General features: G+C 36.9%; 1 long non-coding RNA gene across 6 annotated transcripts in view; it reads left to right on the forward strand.

The window, feature by feature from the left end:
- Window positions 1-21,765, forward strand: part of LOC105481326 (uncharacterized) — a 430,141-nt gene that overhangs the window by 346,680 nt on the left and 61,696 nt on the right. The gene's annotated exons all lie outside the window — the stretch shown is intronic.

Here is a 21,765-nt window from a genome sequence, read left to right on the forward strand (position 1 = left end):
TTAACTGTTCTGTTATTTTCTCCTTCATGCATGAGCCACTTCAACCAGTGCCAGGAGCTTATGGGATTTCAGTGTCTTTTTAAACAAAATTTCAATTGACAGAAAATTTTTTTATATTTAGGCAGGCTTGGTGGCTCATACCTGTAATCCCAGCACTTTGGGAGGCTGAGGTGGGCAGATCACTTGAGATCAGAAGTTTGAGAGCAGCCTAGCCAGAATGGTGAAACCCTGTCTCTATTAAAAACACAAAAAAATTAGCTGGGCATGGTGGTGCATGCCTGTAGTCCCAGCTACTCTGGAAGCTGAGGTGAGAGGATTGCTTGAACTCGGGAGGTGGAGATTGCAGTGAGCCGAGATCGTGTCACTACACTGCAGCCTGGGTGACAGAGTGAGACTCTATCTTAAATAACAATAATAAGCCAGGTGCGGTGGCTCACGCCTGTAATCCCAGTACTTTGGCCAAGGTGGGCGGCTCACCTGAGGTCAGAAGTTCAAAACCAGCCTGGACAAAATGGTGAAATCCTGTCTCTACTAAAAATACAAAAGTTAGCTGGGTATGGTAGTGGATGCCGGTAATCCCAGCTACCCGGGAGGCTGAGGCAAGGGAATCACTTGAACCCAGGAGGTGAAGGTTGCAGTGAGCCAATACAGCACCACTGCATTCCAGCCTGGGCAACAGAGTGAGAGTCCCTCTCTTAAATAAATAAATAAATAATTTCTTTTGTTGTTGTTGTTGTTGTTGTTTTTGTTGTTGAGATGGAGTTTCGCTCTGTCACCCCGACTGGAGTACAGTGGCCAGATCTCTGCTCACTGCAAGCTCTGCCTCCAGGGTTCACGCCATTCTCCTGCCTCAGCCTCCCGAGTAGCTGGTACTACAGGCACCCGCCACCTTGCCTGGCTAGTTTTTCGTATTTTTTTAGTAGAGACAGGGTTTCACTGTGTTAGCCAGGATGGTCTCTATCTCCTGACCTCATGATCTGCCCGTCTCGGCCTCCCAAAGTGCTGGGATTACAGGCTTGAGCCACCGCGCCCGGCCATAAATAATTTATTATATTTAAGTAGTAAAATGTGGTGTTTTGTTCTATGTATACATTGCAGAAAGATTCAATCAAGGTAATTAATGTATCCTTCACCTTACCAACTTAACAGTTTTTTGAGGGGAGAATATTAAGAATCTATTCTTAAGCAATTTTGAAATATACAATATATTATTATTAACTGTGGTCACAAAGTCTTATTAGTTGCTTGTTCTTGCCTTGGGAGATAGAGAAATAAGAAGAGGAATATATTCAGGAATGAGGAAAACAGAGAAATAGAACATTTTATAAAGTTTTGAATAAATATTTTGCATGAGAATCATGAGGAATTTCCCCTTTTTATCTTTGTTGCCTTGAGTCATTATTATTTTAAAATAATTTAAAATGTCACTTAAGAAAGAAATCAAAATTATAGAAGAGAAAAATATTAAAAGAGAAAAACTGTCAGAAAAATATTAAAAGGAGAATGGCAGAAAGAACTAATATGGAATATGACATTGGAATTAGAAATAAGACCACAATATAAGGTAAGAATTAAAAATAGATAAAATGCTAGCAAAATTAAATGAGCTAAAGACATATTAAAAGACCAAAAGGTGAATAATTAAAATTAAGCAAAAACAAATATGAGGAAGGTGCACCCTGATTATTGAGTTATAAAGCATACAAATGGAGGATGATGGCTACAGCCATGGGTACAAAGGTTGGGCTGGGCAGAGTGAAAGTCAGAGGACAGAAGATTTATGAGGGATATGGGAGAAAGTGGGGTGAGAGGCAGTGGTCAAAGTGTGAGTGGTAGGCACTTTGGGTGAGTACAGCCTTTCCCACTTTGAGGAAGGCTGGGACACAGTCAGAACATGCTGTCACCTCTTCATTCCTTCTGTCTTGTTGACTGGATCATTAGTGGAAGAGTCTGCTTCCTAAAAGGTGGGCAGTGGAGGGGGCAAAGTTCACTCACAGAAAAAGTAGAACAGTAATGCATAGACTCAAGGTATGAGAAGGTGAAAGAACACAAGAAGTTTTTGGTCAGCCCTGGGGAAGACGGAAAATATATGGTCAATTTAGAGAAGAGATAATATCCATTTACTCTGCTCTGGGCAAGAATAGGTTAGAAGTAATCATCATCTAATTGACGCCTTACTTGAGGGTCAATTTTATGCACTTGCCATTTGCCTTGCAATAGGTTCTAAATACCCAAAGTAAATATTTACTAAGAAAATAAACACTCTTGCTTTTATTAACCTAATTTCCAAAATTCAAATTCAGGTGTAAATTTATTTGTTACCACCTTGCTGGAATTATATACCCCATGTTTTATTTATCAATTGCCTTCTTTACACAATATAGCGCTTAATATTGTTAGAATGATAAGCAGGAGTATATGATAGCTCTGTCACAAAGGGCTGGTAATGAATAAGTGAATTATAGAGCCATCTCTTCTATTCTGCTTTGTTTAATTCTACCCTCCCTGATTTCTTCCATTTTCCAATAACATGACTTTCTTTTTGGAGATCCCTTTGCATGATATTTAGGTGGTACTAAGGCTGCCTTGTAGCCACAGGTATAAGAATAAAAGAATGTGACTTCAGGACTAATTATGCACTATGCCACTCCTAGGAATATAAGGAGTTTTAAGAGATTCTGTTCTTGAGGGATGTGCAATTCTGTTTAATATCTAAATTATTTCCACAGAAAGATAAATGAAAATGCTTTGATGCACAGACTGAGTGATGGACAAATGAGGAAGATAATTACTCCCGTAGGAATTTGAAATCAAAGGAGGTATAACCGAAAAGACTAAAGTGTTCTAGGAGGTCACAATGAAGGAGCTGAGATTTTAATTAGGGATAGACCTTTGTTTCTTCTGTCTTGAAGAGAGGAAACGTCATAAAAGAAAGTGGTAAAGAGTAAGAAACACATTCTTGAGTTAGGGTTTGGGAAAGGGTGGAGGAGGGAGGGATCAACGTGAGCAAAGCAATCAAAATGGAACTAAGTACTTTGATAGGGAAAATAGAAATGTGAAGCTAGGAAAGAGATGGATGAAGGAAGAGGAGAAAACATATTAAGCTCATATTTATGTAAAGAACCATAGCTTTTACAGGCATAGCTTGGAGATATTGTGAACTCAGTCTATTAAGTGTTAATAGCATTGATATGGCTTGGATCTTGGATTGTTTTTTTGAGTATCCTCACCCAAATTTCATGTTTAATTGTAATTCCCAATGTTGCAGATGGGAAGTGATTGGATCATGGGGGCAGTTAAAAGAAAACCTTAGACAAATTAAATTTAACAGAGTTTAATTGAGCAAGAGAAAAACATTTGCAAATTGGGCAGACTCCTGAATCACAGCAGATTCAGATAGACTCCAGGGTCATCTCATGGTCACAGCAAATTTATAGACAAAAAAAGGAAAGTGATGCATAGAAAACAGACGTGAGTTACAGGAACAGCTGGATTGGTTGCAGCTTGGCATTTGCTTTATTTGAACACAGTTTGAACAGTCAGCAGCATATGAGTGGTTCAAGTATGGCTGCTGGATTTGGCTGAGACTCAGCAATTGTTACAGAAGCATGTTCCTAAATTAGGTTTTCAGTCTTGTCTGCCTACTGGTTAGTATGGTTTGTTCTCAAGGACTCAATTATGGAATTACAGAGGCTTTCTCTGGTCATATTTAGTTTGATTTAACAGGGTGAAATTCTCATGAATGGCTTAGTACCATCTCCTCCTTGGTACTGTATAGTGAGGGAGTTCTCACAAGATCTGGTTGTTTAAAAGTATGTAGCACCTTTCCCCTCTCTTTCTTCCTTCTACTCTGGCCATGTAAAAGGTGCCTGCCTGCCTTTCACCTTCTGCCATTATTGTAAGTTTCCTGAGGCCTCCCCAGAAGCAGGAGCTACTATGATTCCTGTACAGACTGCAGAACCATAAGTTAATTAAACCTCTTTTCTTTATAAATTACTCAGTCTCAGGTATTTCTTTATAGTAGTGCAAGAACTGACTAATACAGAACATTGGTACTGAGGAGTGGGGCGTTGCTATAAAGATACTTGAAAATGTGAAAGCAGCTTTGGACTGGGTAACAGACAAAGGATGGTATTGTATGGAGAACTCAGAAGAAGATGGGAAAATGGAAAATAACTTTGGAACTTTATAGAGACTTGTGAAGTTCTTGTGACCAAAATGCTGATAGTGATATGGAAAATGAAGTCCAGGCTGAGGAGGTCTCGGATGGAAATGAGGAACTAATTAGGAACTGGAGCAATGGTCACTTTTGTTATGCATTAGCAAAGAGGTTGGCTGCATTGTGCCCCTGCCCTGGGGACCTGTGGAAGTTTGAAGTTGAGAATGAGCATTGAAGTTATCTGGTGGAAGAAATTTCCAAGCAGAAAAGTGTTCAAGATTTGGCCTGGCTGATTCTAACAGCCTATTCCCATGTGTGTGAGCAAAGAGATGATCTAAAAAGGAACTTATATTTAAAGGGGAAGCAGAGCATAAAATTTTGGAAAATTTGCAGTTTGGTCATATGGTAGAAAAAGGAAGGCCCATTTTCAGGGGGAGGAATTCAAGCAGATTGCAGAAATTTGCATAACTGAAAGGAAGGCAAGTGCTAATATCCAAGACAGTGGAGAGAAAGCATTCCAGAAACTTTTGTGGCAGTCCTTCCCATCACAGGCTTGGAGGCCTGGGAGGACAGAGTAGTATCATTGCCAGGCCCAGGGCCCAACTGCCCTATGCAGCTTTGGGACACTGCTCCCTGAATCCCACCAGCTCCAGCTCCAGCCATGGCCAAAAGGGGCCCAAATATAGCTTGCCTCTATAGGCATGAGTCACTGCACCCAGCCCACCCTCATCCCCCTTTTAACTATACAGCATCTCCTGCTGGCACTAAGTAATTGGCAACTTTGTTTTGTCCATTTGTTTTCTGATTGATGATCTTTTCTCAACTTGCTTCTAAGGTCTTTGAGGACAGAAACTACATCTCTTTTGGCTCTCCACTGTACTTATAGAACCCAGGAGAGGTCATATAGTGAGAACCAGAAGAGAGTATTAATAAATGAATATAATGAATTAAATAATTGGACAGAAAAAAAGAAAGGCAGTAGATAGAACAGATTGGATTCTTTTGCAATTCTTCAGATGTAAGGTGGTTGCAGATAATACACAGGTGTGGAACACAGAATGTATTTTACAGCACCTCCTGGAATGTGTTGTAGATGTTGAACTGGAAAATAAACTTTTAATGATACATTGATGAAAAATCTTGATTCCATATAATTTATAGCAATATTAAGGTCAGTGACCTTTCCAAATATTTTTAAGATAGCTTAAACTAAAAACCTTTAGATAGAAGAATGCAATATTATAAAAATATGAAAGGATTATTTTCATATACTTATATATGACATCATTTGTGAGAGAGAAGAAAATTGATGTGTACTATCATCAAAAATCGGGAAAAGGAGATTAATTTAGGCCTTGATTATCAGAATGAAATCCATTCTGACTGACTGTTAGTGGCTATAGAGAACTTATCTATCTGGCCAAGGTGTAAGAAAAAAAAGCCTCTCAGGCAATTTAATCAGGTCTTAGGATCATTATCAGATATAATATTTCAAGGATCTCTGGAATGACAAAAAAAAAAAAAAATCAGCACTGACAAGCAATTCCCTAGAGGTCCATGGTGTGAACTGATAATAAATGCAAAGACAGGCTACCATGATAACTATAAATTAAGTCTTAAGCTTTATTGGTGAACAATTTGTTGAGGGAGAGGTCAGCTAATCTTTGACATAACCCAGGCTTCTTTTTAACTTAAAATAAAAGGCCAAATTAATTTTAAACAACCCAAATCGATCTGTCTCTATGGTTTTAGATTTTCATCATGAAAACCTCTAAAATTAGGTGACCCAACTACACATAGAATACTTGAAAACTAACATTAGGTAATGAAAAATAAAGACTGAAATGTGACAATTACAATCACCAACTTGTAATTTGCTTATTTTTTTCAGAAAAAGCTGAGATGAAGAAGGTTTAATTATTCATATATAGAGAAAAATATGCCCTGGAAAAATTGTAATACTATTATCCTATTATCTGATCTATGCTAAAGCCATCTGGTGAGCTCACAAGTTAAAGACCACTCGTTTCTCATTTGTAACACCAGCTAAAACAAATTTAAAGAGCACATTTTTTGGTCACGTGATGGAGAATGACTAGGTAGATGCTACCAGGCATGGCTGGTGTAGGAAGACCCTTCCATCTTCATTTAAAAAGTGCATATTTAATTAGGGCTTTAATTTGGCACAGACTCAGATTAATCACGTGACATTAGGCATGCTAGAATGTGCTTCCAAATCCAAAAATGTGCTTTGATATACCATTTCATCAGTGACTCTCATAATATCATTATTTTACAAATACAGAAAATGATACTGTGGGAATTTAAGTACATTTGGAAAGTACTGTTGGTAAAAACAACTTCTGTTTCACTTAAGAGAAATTAATTTTTTCTAAAACTCATGGGCCCCCCATCATCTTTCCTGGTTAATGCTATCTTCTGTTATGATATAAGTCATACTAATCTCCATCTATCTTTATTTAATTTTTACTTGGCCAGGTTGATGAGATGACAGGTCACCTTGTTGATGTGTCAGTGTTACAACACACTGAAAACTATGAAATAAGATGAGCATTAACACTGAGCTAATTTTCTACTCAACAAGTAAAAAATGTCCATTTCCATGCAATCTGATTTTGCTAAAATGAGAATAGTCAGTTAAGGATCTGGACATAGCTAGTGGACAGAATCCAACATGCACTTTTGACTCAGTCTCAGTTTTATTTTCCCTGCATGAATAGGATCTGTATTTGGGAATAAAGAACATTTTGTACAAACCTGAGAAATTATATGTATATATTTGTATGTGTAGGTATATATACATGTATGTATATGCACATATACATACATATATACGTACATATGTGCATGTGTGTATATACATATATATACATTTTTTAAAATTAGGTGTTTCATAATTACTCTCAACATTTTTTTCTGTAAGTCTCTTTTATTCCTATTTGATTTGGAAGATGAAAATTTTAGACCCATGTCCAAATCTCTATCTTCTCATTATTTGCCATTTAAAGTACGCTTCTTAATATTTAGGTCTGTCTTCATTATTATGACAGTGAGTTTAATCATATTGTATTAGGTGCTTTAAATATACTATGACATTTAATTTTTTTGTTTTGTTTTGTTTTATTTTTAGAGATGGAGATTTGCTCTTGTAGCCCAGGCTGGAGTGCAATGGTGCGATCTCAGCTCACTGCAACCTCTGCCTCCTGGGTTCAAGCAATTCTCCATGCTTCAGCTTCCCAAGTAGCTGGGATTACAGGTGCCTGCCACCACGCACAGCTAATTTTTTATATTTTTGGTAGAGACGGGGTTTCACCATGTTAGCTAGGCTGGTCTCGAACTCCTAACCTCAGGTGATAGCATTTAATTTTTGTAAGAACTTGTCCAAGGTGTCACAGCTAGGAAATGCTAGAGACAGGGCTGGAATCTGGGTCTCTCTCCACAGCCCATATTCTTAATCTTTATTTTGCTTCCGGGTGGTTGAGGACTGTAGCCATGCTTCTCTAACTTTAGTGGGATTGTGAATCATTGGGCATCTTGTGAAAATGCAGATTCTGATTCAGCAGTTCTGGAGAGGGGTCTGAGAGTCTGCCTTTTTAACCAGTTCTCAAGTGATACTGATGGTGCTTGTTTGTGGAACACACATTGAGTAGCAAGATATTATATTGCTGAACCTAGAGAAGATTACCTCCTTTTGTTTGTTTTCTGAACCTAGAGAAGATTACCTCCTTTTGTTTGTTTTCTCTTTTACCTGCATGTCAGGTTATACATGGTAATATCCATCATACTATACCATCAAGCAATCTCTAGGTAAGCAGTGCCCTAGAAAAGTGAGAATCAGGCTCTGCCACCATTTTCCCATGGGTGCTTGTCATTTGATTTATCTGAATCACTTTCTTATTGAAACATAGAAAAATGAGTAGGTTAGACTAAATCATCATTATCACTATCATCATCATTATCATCATCATCATGAACATCATCATCATCCAAAGTTTATTGAGTGCTTATTGTAAGCTCAGAACCTGTTACAAGCCTAATTATAAGCTCAGAGCTGTTGCTTTACATTGATTCTATCATTTAATCCTCAAAATCATTTTATAAAGTAAATTGAGACATTACAAAGGTTAAGTAAAGTTCAATATATGCCTATGATTCTAAATGATGCTGTTATCTTAAAGAATTCCATATGCCTGAAATAACTAAGTAGAATTTATAGTTATAAGAGTAGAATTGTATAGAAACAATTGTCAGACTTTAAATATCAGATAAGTTATAGAAGATGCTTGTCCAATCATTTACAAATTCTTTGAAACTCAGTGTCCTTATTTGTAGAGAAAAGAGAACATTATCTACTCTAAAGTATATTTGTGAGAATTAGAATGGATAGTTCATGCAAAGAATCTAGTGTTTTGTCTGATAGAGACTAAAGTAACAGTCACTGTCATAGTTTAGAGAGAAAACTAAAATATCGTGGTGGCCTGTGGTCTTATTTCATTGGGTAAATGAAGAAACGATGAGCTGTATGTGGCTCTTTGTCAACTTTTTTTCCTCAACATCTGACACAAAATATTAGGATCTTGGCTATTACATTTCCCTATAGAATTACAGCCCTGTCTTTTATTAGTTCCCATTTTGAGGTTATAAAAGTAGAAGTGGCATGTTTTCTTAGTACCTTTATAATTTTCAATTACTATTTTTATGTAAACTATTCCAAGTTTCCAGCTTAATTTTTTAAAGAAAATTGTTTGATTTTAATTGAATTGTAATAATAGAAATATAACCATTACCGAGATTAAAGTGAATTAACTGTGAAGTGATCTTTTTGAGAGCAAATTATGGCATTACTTGGCTAAATGGATCATTGACTTTGGGTATTAAAGTCATCTATTTGTTTAAATGTATTAAAACTTAACTACTAAAATAGCCACACATGCCATTAACAGGTACTTAGAGCCTTGGTTTTTGATAATTGAAAACAACATACTTCCAAGCTGTTTCCTAATGAAGTTCATTGAAAGATTCCAAAGTGTTTTTATGGCAGGAAATAATCATTTCATCTATTCCTGCTCTCGTTTACCCAACAATTACTGAGCACCTATAGAAAGCTAGATCCCTGTCAAGGGTATTGAATATAAAGATGAATGAGATATTGTACAAGACCCAGGAAGCTCACTTTATTAGTCTATCAGGTAGCTGTTTTCATGGAAGACTAGAATACAATTTGTGTCATAAGAGATGTCATATTGCAATGCCAAGAGGCAGGTTGTCTGTGGGCATTGCATACTAATCTTCATTAGCATAAAACAGAGTTGAAACAGTGTGCTCACTACATAAACAAAGCTCCAAGATGGGTCTCCTTGCCTGCCCCCACTATCCTCACCTTGCAAATGGATTGTTCCTCTGAGTCTCCCATGCAGAAATTCTGAGATCACCTGAACAAGTAACATTATATAGAAAGTTATCCCATTCTTCTGTCTGAGCCTTGGGAGGTGAGCTCATATCTAAACTGAGATTTAAAGGCCAGATGAGGATTTTTTCAGCAAAGAATTGGGTGTAGGGCATTCCACACAGGAGAAAGGACAAAGATTTTAAGCCAGGCAACACTGTCAATCATTATAATGTGCTTGGACAGTTTCCTTCTCCTCAGTTTTCTTTCCTACAAAATAGAAACAATCATTCCCATGTCTTTACATTGCTGTACAGATTGCATGCTTGAAAAATTAAGTGTGCTCAAAAAATGTTACTTCTGATATTATTTCCTGTGCTGGAAGAATGACATATGCAAATGTATGTGTATGTGGGCAAGAAAAGAAATGATGTATGAAGAGAATGGTGGCAGGTGTGATGGGGGAGAGGAGGAAGAAAAGAAAGTAGGTGTGATGGGGGAGAGGATAAAGCAGGAATGATGATGGCTGAGATGGCATCCTGATGTTAGAGTAGAAACATACCAGGCAAAGATTTTTATGCCACCCTAGGGAGTTTGTATCTATCTCATCCACACAAAGAAAGAGTGGAAATTGTTTCTATATTCTATTTATTGCTATATTTATTTATTTATTCATTTATTTAGTTATTCATTTATTTATTTATTTGAGATGGAGTCTGACTCTGTCACTCAGGCTGGGGTGTAGTGGTGTGATCTTGGCTCACTGCAACCTCCGCTCCCTGGGTTCAGGTGATTCTCCTGCCTCAGCCTCCCGAGTAGCTGGGATTACAGGCACCTGCTGCTGCGCCCGGCTAATTTTTGTATTTTTAGTAGAGACGGGGTTTCACCATCTTGGCTGGTCTTGACCTTCTGACCTCATGATCTACCCACCTTGGCCTCCCAAAGTGCTGGGATTACAGGCATGAGCCACCGCGCCTGGCTTGTTTATATATTTTTAAAAGCAGAACAATTAGAGGTACAAACAGATAAATCTTAGCAGGAGCAGGAAGAATAAATGGAACTGGGAGGATGGGAATGAGGGAGACCAACTGAAGCCTCCTAAGCCAATTTATGAGAGAAAGGATGAAAATGCATTACTAAGTAAATAGAAAGGAGAAGAGAATAAACGGGAGGACACTTGAAAATCTTGTCTGGTAAGTGAATTGGTAAGTATGTAGTCCATTGACTATGGGAGTGGCAGGGAAGTAAGAGAAATATAGGCATTTGGGAAAGACAATAGAGGCTGGGTTGGTGGTGATGCCAAAACTTTCCTGTTTTTGTTATCAAAAGCACTCTCATATTCAGCCTATTTCATCTTGGGATATTGTTCATGAGGTGAACAGCAGAAAACAATTAGATTCTTCTTGGTCTTTTACCTGACTTGCAGTTCTTCTGGGAATTGACTGGGGAGGCAAGAAGAAGAGTGTATGGCTGAAAAAGGCTCAGTTGAGGATATCTCACTTCTTCCTATTTCCATTCTGCCAACCTGCCTATTTACTGATTTCCCTGCTACCTCTGGTAGAAGTTGGGAGAGGCTGTGCTTCAGCAGGCTGTAAGTGGTGCTGGGCATGCCTGCCTGGTGTGACTGACTGTTGAATAGCAATTGTTTACTTGCAGCAGAGATGAAGCAATTCTTTAGTTCTTTCAAGAATGTGCAAGAAAGCCAGGAAAAGCTTGTTCTCTCCACAGGGGAGAACTGGGAATATGGTTTTTATCTTTTCTGTCTTGCAGTTTTAGAAAAGATGATTCCCAATGGGTTTATGACAAAATGAATTGTTTACATGTTAGATTAAATTTAATCTTAAGATTAACTTGGAGTTCAAAATAATTTATAAATATATTTTTGAACCTGCCTCATTCTGAGGCAACTATGTAATTTATCTTGCTTAGGATATTTATTAATTGGTTTACATAGTAAAATCTACATTTGAATGACTATGATTATTTCCAACACGTTTACCCAGACTAAGAAGATATTCAATGCTACTTTTAGTCTGTAGAAGTTTAAAAAATGTTTCCTGGTTCTTAAATATAAAAACTAAAATGGAAAATCTGATGAATATCTATTTAACTAGTTAGCTAACTAAAGAACTGAAAAATAGGAATTCAGGTGAATTTTTACATTTTTTGAATATTATGAGAAATGCTATATCTTCTATAGATACAAACATTTAAGAAATTAGTAGAGGGCAATTTTAACAAATATAGAGTATTTTATTCTTAAAATTAAAAATAAGCATATCAAAGTTATTCGGAAGAAAATGAAGGAAGAAAAACACCAAAATATTTAGTAGTATTTAAATTTGAATGAGAGAATTATGGGTACATCAATTGAAAAATCACCAATTTATAAATTTAGAAAGGAGACTTTATTTCTTATGAAAGGTTACAATCTGCGGGTCGGCCACCACACAGGCTGGGGAGCATAGGTACCAGGAAAACCAAAAGGCAGGCACTTGGAAGGAGGGAAGGTGAGACAGGAATTTATCCTGAAGGGGTTGACTAAGTATTCAATAGGTTACAGGAGGAGCTATGGATATTCACAAACAGGGTCCTGACATGTGCATACTGAACAAACATCCATGTTTCATACAACCCCCTATTCACTTTGGGATGAAGACTTTACCTTTAAATATGTTACAATTAGGCCCTATACATCAAAAGGTGAAGCAGAGCGCTCAGGTGCCCAGCCTCCGTAAACCAGTCAGAGCCGGTCCATGGTCAGCATTCTCTTATCAGGAGAAAACTACTAAAATCAGTCTCTTGGTTTGATCAAAGTTGTAGTTACGGCTGGTGGAGCCAGGGGGTCAGTTATTCAGTGTCTGGAGGAGGATGAACCGTAATGGTTTCAATATTGCTTATCTCAAGGCCATTGTTTATTTTGCTACCAGAAAAAAGTACAACATTGTGGCAGTTAGAACATAGTTTATTTAAATGTAAGGATGAGTGACTTCATTCTTGCCTGGCATGGCTTTAGGTCTTGTTTATAATTTGGTATTTTATTGTCACAAAGAGTTTATTCCATCAGTCTTATGATCTCTATTTTAACATTATTGCTGGTCAGTTGTGTCCAAACTGCAAAAGGGAGGAGGTACAACAAGGTGGGTCCAACCTGTCTTCCTATCATGGCTGAGAACTCAGTGTTTAAGGTTTTTCTAGGGTCCTCTTGGCCAAAAGGGGTCTGTTCCATCCTTTGGGGGACTTAGGATTTTATTTTTAGTTCTCATATCATGGTTTCTTCTTTCCTTTTTTTTTCTTATAATTTTGTTTTTCCTATACATCTTGTATTAGTTCATTCTCGCACTGCTGTAAAGAAATACCTGAGACTGGATAATTTATAAAGAAAAGAGGCTTAATTGGCCCACAGTTCTGCAGGCTGTACAGGAAGCAGGGTGCTGGCATCTACTCAGCTTTTGGGGAGGCCTGGGGAAGCTTACAATCATGACACAAGGCAAAGGGGAAATGAGGCCTCTCACATGGAGGGAATAGGAGGAAAAGAAAGAGTGGGGAGGTGCTACACACGTTTAAACAACCAGATCTTATGATAACTCACTCACTATCACAAGAACAGCATCAAGAGAATGGTACTAACCATTCCTGAGAAACCGCCCCCATGATCAAATCACCTACCCTCAGGCTCCAACTCCAACACTGGGGATTACACTTGAGATTTGTGTGGGGATACAGATCCAAACCATATCAAATCTTACTACTTCTAGAAACAGACCAGAAAGATATAGAAATCAAACTAAAAAATCCAAAGGAAAATAGTACATTATTTCAGTGATTAAATAACATTAACTGCCATGCAATAACAATTATGATCTTGATAAGATAAAAGAGAGGAGGAGGGAGAGGAGAAGGAAGAGATAAATGTTTAATATTTATTGAGCACTTGCTCTGTGCCAAACATTTGTTCATGCTTCATGGATAACCTCACTTCAAAACGCTATAGGTAAGAATTATTATTATCCTATCTTAGACATTAAGCTGTTGAGGCTTACAGAAGTGAAAAGTCTCACCAAACATCACATGGAAGTTGAATTCAATAAGCAACTGTTTCTAAAACCTATGTAATCTCTAGATCATATCATCTTCATGATGATGAGAAGGGACCTTTTGTCATTATTATCTTTTATGGCCAGAGCATCATCTTATCAAATATGTATAGGCTTTCCCATGCAGATTGAATAAGGCATGATTCTTACCCTTGTGAATCTTTTTTTTTTAGGTAATAGAGAAACAGCTAAATTAAAAGAACTGTTGCTTATCTCTCTTTTTTACTTTATGAAATGTCATTTAGTTCCTCTTTTTTTCTTAAACTGGTGTTTTTACAGCCTACACTTCATTAAGAAAGACTTGCTGATATGAAGTAATTCTTCACTGGTTCCTGCCTTTCCTAAAATATCCTGTAACCTTGCATCATTATGCTGGATCCTTTCTGCCTATGGTTAATAAAAAGCTGGCCATGGCTAAGGCGTACCCAGAAACTCTTTCATATTTGTCATTCACTGATCCATGAGAGAGACTCATTTTTATTGCAAGTTCCTTGGAGCCCTCACCCCATTGGCTCTGTTGCCCTATGATGGACAATTGCTTGTTAGTTTTTTTGAAGCCTGTTACTGATTCCCTGTCTTTAGGTGGGAGCAATATAAATGTTGGTAGAAAATACCTGTCTCCAATTTCAGGTATTGTGCTTCAGATAGGACACTATCCCTGACTCCAGAGAGGGAGCATGGGAAAACGCAGGCCTTATTTTAAGCTCTAAATATCTCTATATGTCGTAATTGGTTTAGGGGTAAGTTCAGGAATACAAGATCTAATTTAGCCTATTAGAATGATTGCCGGAGCTTAAACATGGCCTATTTAAAGAGACTTGTCTGCTATTTAGCTTGTACTTGGAATAATATTAGCCTGGAACGAAAGGGTCACCAAATATAGGACCTGAAAATGAAGTCAACAGTACTGCAGACAAAGTCAAAAAATAAGGAAACACGGAGTCCTGGTGACACCATCATTTTAGTTGTGAAACCAAGCCACCCCTTGATCTAGTCCCACTCCCAGAACATTTCAGTTACATAACTCAGTAAATTTTAATCTATGTTCCTTATTTTAATTTATGGTAAGGCTTCTATCACTTGCAAAAGAAAGAGTGGAGCGGCATCCCCTTCACAAGCCAACTCTTCGTCTCTCTTACTTTTGGAATCCACAGAAGAAAATGGAGTTAAGATAATTTGGGGAAATACTAGATGGAGCATAATATCATAAAATATGGCACAAATTAGAAGCATGTGACTCTGATCCAATTGAACTTCCCGGCGGAGAACCAGAGATTGAAAGAAGTCAAATTGCTCTTCATAACCTTTAGACAAGGATCTGAGAAGACAAAGCATCTCTTTACCACAATAGTTCTCAGCCTTGGCTACTCATTGACGTCTCCTGGGAAGCCTTAAAAAAATGCTGATGCTGGGTCCTAAGGCCAGAGATTCTGATTTAATTGGTTTGTAGTGGGGCCTATGCATGAAGTTGTAGAAAAGCTCCTCAAGTGATTCCAATGTCAAGCCAGGATTGAGAACCACCACTTTAAAGAAATGGTTGTAAGAATAAGGAAAAGCTGCAGATAAGATACACAATGATTACTCGTTTACTAAAAACACTTTATCCTTTGTAGAGACATGGATGTAGCTGGAAACCATCATTCTCAGCAAACTATCACAAGAACAGAAAACCAAACACCGCATGTTCTCACTCATAGGTGGGAATTGAACAATGAGATCACTTGAACACAGGAAGGGGAACATCACACACTGGGGCCTGTTGTGGGGTGGGGGGAGGAGGGGGGAATAGCATTAGGAGATATACCTAATGTAAATGATGAGTTAATGGGTGCAGCACACTAACATGGCACATGTATACATATGTAACAAACCTGCACATTGTGTACATGTACCCTAGAACATAAAGTATAATAATAATAATTTAAAAAATCACTTTATCCAGCATCCAGGGTATTCATAAATCTGTAACAAAGCCTTTTCTAATGAGTAACAGCATGGCCACCAAGTTCCATTGAAATGCATGGCAAAGGAGTATCTAGAGGGCAGGATTAGCAGGAGGGGGAGCAACAGTCCAAAGGTCAAGTTTAATATCCCACAGGACAAAATTGGCCAGCCCTGCCTGACCTTTCAGAGGAGCATTTAATGACACCGACTAGAGAAATCAGCTCCTGTATTGATGAAGCAACATTTTGAAAATCAGTCAAAACTCTTTATCTATAACCTCCACCCAGAGCTTTTGAGTCAGAGTGCTAATCAAGGAAAACTTCCAATTTATAAGTTAGAGTACTTGAAACACAGATCTTGGTAACTGCTGGAGAAGTGCTTAGAGGTGAACTCATTAGCAAGTCACACCATTTAGAAGGAACTTGGCTTTTAATATAATTTGATAGACAATGAAATCAGTAAGAATTTGACCAAGGTTCTCCCATGAGCTAGACGCTGAATTGACCACATATCTTGTATACTTGATCTTTGAGACTTGCTAGTTGTATGAGGGCCCAGAAGAAAAATAAGACACAGATAAACTGATAAAGTGAAACTAATAACTTTTATTAGTCTTTGAACTCTTTTTTTTTTTTTTTTTTTTTTTTTTGAGACGGAGTCTCGCTCTGTCGCCCAGGCTGGAGTGCAGTGGCCGCATCTCAGCTCACTGCAAGCTCCGCCTCCCGGGTCTACGCCATTCTCCTGCCTCAGCCGCCCGAGTAGCTGGGACTACAGGCGCCCGCCACCTCACCCGGCTAGTTTTTTGTATTTTTTAGTAGAGACGGGGTTTCACCGTGTTAGCCAGGCTGGTCTCGATCTCCTGACCTTGTGATCCGCCCGTCTCGGCCTCCCAAAGTGCTGGGATTACAGGCTTGAGCCACCGCGCCCGGCCTATTAGTCTTTGAACTCTTAAAATGTGCAGTAATAACAGGAGAAAACTCTTTTACCTGTAATTATTTTGAAAAGTTTGTCCTTCAAAAATGTCTAGAAGTAGTGTAACACCTACTAGAAAGTATATTTATTTATAATAAAAATATATTTATATTTATATATAGTACTATATAATATATAGTATTATATATAGTAGCATATAATACACAGTATGTAGTAAGTAGTAGTATATAATATACAGTACTGTATATTATATAGTAGTATATTTTATTCTATTTAAATTTTATATAAAATATTCTATGTAAAATTTATATAAAATATTATATAGTAGTATAATACAGTACTGTATATTATATAGTAGTATATAATATATAGTAGTAGTAAATAATATATAATAATAATATATATAGTAAGCATATATATACACACACACCTACTATATTTCCTCAATAGGGTCAACTAATTTGTTATTGGGGATATGTTTGTTAATTGTATTACAATGAGAGTATCAGTTATAAGAAAGTAGGTACAAATTAGAGGCAGGAGTTTTAGAATTTTGGCTTCTGTTTATAACTTACTAATAATCATAATAATCACCAAGTCAAAAAAATTAAATTGTTACACTGTAAATATATTATATGTGTTTATACAGGCTAAGTTTATCCCATGGTTGGTTTAAGTAAATAGAAATTTGTTACTGCCTATTGAAACTATATTTTTTATATATCATAGTCATTTCATTCAACAAAATTTTACAATGTTTTCCGAACATATGAAACAGACCAAAATGGAGATTTCCTAGTGAAATCAGATACCTTCAGGGGCCTTGAACAGATTAATCTACAATCCCAGATTTTACTGAACACACTATTCTATTGCGTCAAGTCTAAATGCCTAGAAATCAGGTTCTTAAAAATCCTGCTAGTTCAATTATCTAACAATATTGTCTGTTACACTGTAGTCACACTATATAGTGTTCATAATTACCTATAACCCAGCGTGTTCCTTCTCACTTCTTTTTCTTCACACTATTTGTCTGTCCTGTAAGAATGTTCAGTATCCACACCTTTCTGTGTAAAATCTATTTCTTCCTCCGAGTGTGTTAAGCCCCACCCCCTTTAAGGAACCTTCCAGTATTATTTATATACTGGCCTTTTTATGCATACTACTTATATTTAATGATTATATTCTGCCTACAGTATCCACTATTGTTTCATACATATTCCTGTTAGATATGAAAATCCTGTTTCTTGAGCCTAGAGATTTTTGTTTTTTATGATGTTTACCATATGGCCTTGTGCAGTGCCTGAACTTTATGTCTTTAATAATAACTTGATTGAGGAATTAGAGTTGTAATTATATAAACAAGGAAGAAAACTGTAAATCTTTTCAAATCTATTGAATATAGTATTAAATATATTGACTGTGCTGGAGAAAACTTTCTTTTTTTTGAGATGGAGTCTCGTTCTGTCCCAGGCTGGAGTGCAGTGGCGCAATCTCGGCTGGCTGCAACCTCTGCCTCCCAGGTTCAAGCGATTCTCCTGCCTCAGTCCCCTGAGTAGCTGGGACTACAGGCGCCCGCCACCACGCCTGGCTAAAGTTTTGTATTTTTAGTAGAGACGAGGTTTCACCATGTTAGCCAGGATGATCTGGATCTGCTGACCTTGTGATCTGCCCACCTCTGCCTCCCAAAGTGCTGGGATTACAGGTGTGAGCCACCACACCTGACAGAGAAAACTATTTTTAATATGTAATAGCTTCTTCCACAAGCAGTCATTCATTGATTCATTCACTGATTCATTTGCTTGTTTATCATTCAGTCCAAATTATTTCCCATTTTGAAATAAAACATTTTTACACATTGAAAAATGTTCTACTCTCACAGGTAATGATGATTCAATAAACACTGGATGCAAAACTTGGAAAATGTACACTGGCTTGCTGCACAATGTCTTAAATTCTGTATTAATAATACAGTGTAAATTCATTAATTATAAATGCACAGCCATTTGTTGGTGAAAAAACGGGATGTCAAGGGCAAATAAAGAATTCAGTGGTGAAGCAATATCTTTGACAAGAACTTCTATTTGTCTAATGCTCTGTATAACTTTAATAGCACCCAACAGTTGGTGGTCTGTAGTGGTTCTAGGCAATGAGTGGATTGCCTTTTCTTTGTTTGCTTTGCAACTGAAGGATGTTTGCAATATTAAAAAGCACACACACTCACACATACAGACACACACGCCATAACAAAAACAGCCTCAAGGATACCATATGGCGGGTGCCCTGCACCTGAAACCCAAACAAAGCCAACAGCAACAGATTCAGTGTTTGTCTTTGGCTAAGAATTTGAGCTGACATCAATTATACTTTTGAGCCTGGACTGAATTCAATGAAAACTTGTCATTTGGCACTTTAGAAAAATGAATTTAACTAAGCCTGTGTTTCTTATCATTGAATGTACCAGCCAAACTGTTTTGTGCATGCCTTTGACATTTTAATTGCAGGAACTAGGTGATTTTTTTCTAAGTCCTTCTGGGACAGGTAAACAAAATACATATTTTTCCTGGGTATATGGTTTAGACAGTTTGAACAGTGTTGCCAAAAGATCAATGCCTCATCATAGAGATCAGCTAATAAAAACGTAACTATAAAACTTCATTGAATCATTTAGAATTATAAATATTTTTGTTGCTGTTATTGTTTTATTTTGCTATGTTTTAAATTGGGTCCAAAATAATTTTAGAAAACGGTAGGAGAAGCTATTTTGCACAGTGTAGGATAGCCACAGGCTTACAGATATTTCTTTGAATGAGATTAAATGTTAGAATTTTATGGTAAATTGTTTGTCAACTAAATATACACTTTAGCTCCAAAAAAATAATTTTTAGATATATCAGTGAGTGTTAAGAAGTGCTTCATGTTTTATAAGGTGAACATTTATTTTAAGATTAATAGTAGAAAAAAATAAGCATCTATATTGGGTATTTTTATGAGTCTTAAAGAAGTAAGACTTCATTCAAATATTCATTTATTGACCACAGTATCTGTGCCCATTTCTAATATTTATTCTACCTTCCTCTAGTTGTCCTCAGCTATGTTCAACATTCCTTTTATAAAATAAAATGTAATTATTTAAAAATCTATGAGGCCGGGCACGGTGGCTCAAGCCTGTAATCCCAGCACTTTGGGAGGCCGAGACGGGTGGATCACGAGGTCAGGAGATCGAGACCATCCTGGCTAACACGGTGAAACCCCGTCTCTACTAAGAAATACAAAAAACTAGCCGGGCGAGGTGGCGGGCGCCTGTAGTCCCAGCTACTGGGGAGGCTGAGGCAAGAGAATGGCGTGAACCCGGGAGGCGAAGCTTGCAGTGAGCTGAGATGCGGCCACTGCACTCCAGCCTGGGTTACAGAGCGAGACTCCGTCTCAAAAATAAATAAATAAATAAATAAATAAATAAATAAATAATCTATGTACTGCAGTATGCCTGCTTCCTACATCAAAAAGCACAGTGAACATACATTTGCAAACATCATTGAATGTTAATAAGCACTATAAAATCACACAAGTCTTTGAACACAAACTTTGTTGGTTTCAATTTTATCGAATAATGCAATGAATTCCTTTCTTAAAACTTAAATTTTTAGAATAGACTTTCCTATAAATAAACATATTTTAGAAAAACTTCATGTTGAATTTTGGTTTAGGGGAGTTTTAGGACTGAAAATATTTCAAATAAGATTGAAGATGATACTGGAAATTGTGACCTGAGCAGTTTCCTGTGATAGTATAAATAATTTTGTCTTACTTTTGCCACTATTAGTGAAAAACACAGTTTTAACATATGTAATCAAAGTTCCTTTTTCAAAATCCCATGATTGTCATTACATGGAACAGAATTACTGGCTAACTGTTAATTTTGCTGATGAAGAAGGAAAAAGCATTGGTAGCTTGTTTTCTTAGGCTGTACTTCCAATATGGGAACCATATTAAATTAAGTTCAGGTTTAATTTAATTTTATTAAGTGGCAGTTGAGCACTTGAAAAGTAGCTATTTCAATTGAGACACTGACTTTTTAATTCTACAGTGTAGGTATAAACATTTTCATCATTTCAGAAAGTTATATTTCACAAGGTTTTCCCATAGTTTAGGGTGATAGTATTACTCATGTAAAATTTTGAAACATTCTTACCATTTACATTGCTTAGTCATAACTTTCTAATAAGAAGAGTGTAAAATAATGCCCCTACTTGAGAGTTAAATCCTGAGATGTTGAATGGTTGAATTACTTCCAACAAAATCTCATGGAAGATCAAGAGGTAGAATAAATAAATACATGTGTAGATACACGATTATAAGGCTCTACTGTCTCAAACAATTATAGACCATTGTATTTTTATGGGAAAAACACATCATGTTAAATTGTTTTAGATTTACCTAAAATAGTTAGTATTGTTTTGCATATAGTGACTTATTTCAAACCCTAGTCATCATCTGTGATAGTCGATTTTATATGTCAACATAAATGGACTACAGGGCAGCCAGATATTTGGTTAAACATTATTTTTTGTGTGTCTTAAATGGTCTTTTTGGATGAGATTACCATTTGCATTGGTAGACCAAGTAGTTTGCCCTCCAAACGTGGGTGGGCCTCATTCAATTATTGATGCCTTAAATAGAACAAAAAGGCTCAGTAAGAAAGAATTCCCTCTCTATGCCTGACTGTCTTCAAGCTGGGCCATGTCTTCTCCCGCCTTTGGATTAAAACTTGGATTAGAACTACACCATTGGTTTTCCTAGGTCTCCAGCTTGGTGACTGCAGATCTTGAGACTGCTCACCCTCCATAATCATATGAGCGAATTCTTTATTATGTATCTTTCTATTATCGATCATCTATCTATCTATCTATCTATCTATCTATCTATCTATCTATCTATTGTTAATATTCTCTCTCTCTCTCTCTCCAATTTTTTCTATTTCTCTGGTGAACCCTGACATACAGATTTTGGTATTGAGTGGTTCTAGAAGAACAATTTTAAGGATGTGTTTTCTGAATTCATTCTGGCACTTCTGGAATTGTCCCTCTAATCTGATTAGATCTAAAGACACTAATGACTATTTCTAGCAGTAAAGAGCATTGATTGTCTATGATGTTATCTGTCAATTGAGATATGCAAAATATCTGCATCAGATACTTCTAGTCTACCACTTATAAGAAGCAAGC

The sequence above is a fragment of the Macaca nemestrina genome, chromosome 11, assembly GCF_043159975.1.
Source record: "Macaca nemestrina isolate mMacNem1 chromosome 11, mMacNem.hap1, whole genome shotgun sequence".
Taxonomy (NCBI): domain Eukaryota; kingdom Metazoa; phylum Chordata; class Mammalia; order Primates; family Cercopithecidae; genus Macaca; species Macaca nemestrina.